The 3,205-nt window shown below is 39.3% G+C and overlaps 1 long non-coding RNA gene across 1 annotated transcript; it reads right to left on the bottom strand.

Moving 5' to 3' along the window:
* Positions 1-264: 264 nt before the first annotated feature.
* On the bottom strand, positions 265-2,414 carry LOC149976959 (uncharacterized). Its single transcript, XR_016487481.1, has 2 exons — positions 2,196-2,414; positions 265-1,411 (listed from the first exon to the last, which is right to left on the bottom strand). It is a non-coding gene; the product is annotated as an uncharacterized LOC149976959 (long non-coding RNA).
* Between the last annotated feature and the right edge of the window lie 791 nt (positions 2,415-3,205).

The following is a 3,205-nucleotide window of genomic DNA, read 5'->3' as shown; positions in this document are numbered from 1 at the left end:
CAAATCGATTACCTAACGTTTAATTCTTTGATTAAATTAATCAGGCAATAACTTACTCATTAAGAATCCGGGGCACCACAGAAGCAATAGTTTAAATAGAGCGGCCATCTCCCGAATACGCTCTTAAAGATCTGAAGATCTTTTATATCAATAGCAGTCCATCATTAATTATTCTTTACCTTCTATCAGTCTCATCTGAATGTCATGAAATTATTGGTTCTCTGCACGAACCCTAGCATAAATTATGAATAAGCAATATACAAATTGGCTTAATTATTCATTTACTAACTAATCAAATCACAGAAATACATAACAACAAAATAGATATTATACATTGGGTTGTTACATGATACAAAGGAAAGTCCCTAGCGGACGAAACTGATATGACGGCTTGGTAGACAAAAGAAAGGGGAGGGCGGTTCAAGAGCGGAAAACTCAGAGGATTACTACACTCATAGAAATTGCTAATACTTTACATGAACGACCACACATTCGAAAAGAAATTGCAATTTATATTTATGCCCTGATGTTGTTGTCTTCTCTGTGGAAATCCGGTCTGTGGGAGAGTTCATCGGAGTCTCTCTGGTTGCATTTCCCCGAAGATCAAAGTATGTCATGGTTGTTAGAATGGATACTTCAGATTTCCATTCGGAAATGTTCTCGTAGATAGATGTTTCGGCGGTTATCTGTATTCTTTTCCTAGGTTTATGTAATTTCTAGCTGTGTTGTCTAGAATTTCTCACTTATTCTGTAGTGACTCGACAGTCTCAGAGTTTAACCATTTCTAGCCGTGTAGCCAAAGCTCCACAAGGGATGGTTTTCTAGTCTTATTGTTTGTAGAGGTTTTAACCACTCGAGATGTCCAGCTTACTGTGGGTCTCTTTGTAGTTTAAACCACTTCACACACCAGTGTCACCTGGCATGTTTTGGTCTTAGAAATTGAACCATTTGCAACCTTAGTGCGGTCCATGATGCCTAATGTGATGTCTGGGCTCACGGGGGTGTGGCCACTGACTAGTTAATCTTTATATGAAAATCCAAACTCTCATATAGAAGGTTAACATCACATTACAACTTTTTGCAAATAGTTCATGTTTAACCACATACGTTTCACAATATTTAGATGTAAACCTGACAGCTGGGAAGTGTACACTTTTTGAGATACAGTTATGTGTGTTTCCTGTCCTTCATGAAATCACCAAATGATACACACTCGTCGTAATTTTTCCTTCAGTGTCCACGAACCATTCCCACATTCTCAAAAGTAGAAATTGTTTAATTCTCCCATTTTGGGGATTTAGTAGTTTGGCCAAGTGAAGTCCTTTGTTCTCTCTCTTTGCTCTCTCCCTCTCTTTCTGCATGACCAGGGTGAGAGTCTCTGCCAGAAATGTATGACCTGAGATAACAAGACCTGAGAAAACAAAACCTGCGTTTAGGAGAGGGGGTGGGATCCACGATCTACACCCAGAAAGGGCCAAGTCATGACAATAGGTTTAGGCTACAACATGATACAAACATGTTCCCTCTACCCAGCATGAAGTTGTTTCAACCTAGCCTGTGAAGGAATGGTTAGAACGTATGTGAACAGGTCGAGAGAAATTTGAGTAATAAATGTGACAAACAGTGACACATACGTTCATTACTGCCTTGCACACTCTTTCCTGCATCTAGCTGATCTATGGTGTCCTCATTAGTCAAAAAGTTGCGAACAAGAGTTTCTATTGGACAAATCTAAGTATGTTTATCCCCATTTCGTTCCGTTTGCTTTCATTTAAAAAAAAAAATCCAACTGAATCAGTGGAAAGAATACACCTCTGATCACACACAAACACAGTTCACTTTCATAACAGCCATATACAAACAGCATGAACATATTGCTCATTGTATAAATCGTTATCACGCTCTCTCCTCCTCTCACCTTTCCCCTTTGCTCATCAGTGCACAACACATCAGCTGTCTGTGACCAGGCGAAAAAGCCAAACATTCATATCATAAATGCTAACCCCTACACACAGCCTACGTTGTTGTCACCATATTAGCTAACAATGTTAGTAACGTCTTACTCTACATAGCTACTAGAACTAACACATTAGTAAACCCGCTACAACAATGCATTACTGAGTACAGTCAGCAAGCAGTTTAGCAGTCATACCGGCAGGCCCCAGTGGCAATAAATTAATACATTTAAAGCTTACCTTGACTTGGAAGAGTTCCAGTGTTGTATAGCTATAGCCAGCTAGCTAACCTAGCAGTCCTATGTGTTTGAGCCGGGTGTTTGAGTAGGCTAAACTAGCTAGCTGCATTTGCTAGCTCTCTCTTGAACTGTTCAACTATTGTGTTCTCCCTCTTTGAGTCAACTACTCACCACATTTTATGCACTGTAGGGCTAGCTATCTGTAGCTTATCCTTTCAGTACTAGATCATCTCATTCTCTGATGCTTTGATTGGGTGGACAACATGTCAGTACATGCTACAAGAGCTCTGATAGGTTGGAGGACGTCCTTCAGAAGTTGTAATAAATACTGTGTATCTAAAAATGATCACTTTTTAATGTTTCACTATTTTTATTTTTATTAAATTGACTGATGAGGATGTTCTCTCTTTTTCTCTCTTGCTTCTCCTTATTTTTTTAAATAAATGTATTTAAAAACTGTTCAACTATTGTCTTTCTCTTTGAGTCAACTACTCAACATATTTTGCGCAGTGCTAGCTAGCTGTAGCTTATGCTTTCAGTACCAGATACATTCTCTGGTCCTTTTATTGGGTGGACAGCATGTCAGTTCATGCTGCAAGACCTCTGAAAGTTTGGAAGTGGCCATAATTACAGTTTATGTCTATATAAGGAAGTGAGAATTATGAGCCTCCTAGGTTTTGTATTGAAGTCAATGTAACCAGAGGAGGACGGAAACTGTCTGTCCTCTGGCTACACCATGGTGCTACCCTACAGAGTGCTGCTGAGGCTACTGTAGACCGTCTTTGCACAACAGTGTGTTTTAATCGATTATTTGGTGAGGTAAATATATTTAGTATAGTTTCATCTAAAAATAATGTCTTTTTTATCTTTCAGTATTGACATTTTTATGAAATTCACTGAGGAGGATGGTCCTCCCTTCCTCCTCTGAGGAGCCTCCACTGATGCACATGTGATATGTGAACATGTGAATTGATGAGAGCGTGTGTGAGGAGATCAGAGAGTGTGTGTGTG

The sequence above is a fragment of the Oncorhynchus mykiss genome, chromosome 16 (genome assembly GCF_057628025.1).
Source record: "Oncorhynchus mykiss isolate SJ-2025 chromosome 16, ASM5762802v1, whole genome shotgun sequence".
NCBI lineage: Eukaryota > Metazoa > Chordata > Actinopteri > Salmoniformes > Salmonidae > Oncorhynchus > Oncorhynchus mykiss.
The sequence above is the reverse complement of the archived record's forward strand: the minus strand, read 5'-3'. Positions and strand labels throughout refer to the sequence as shown.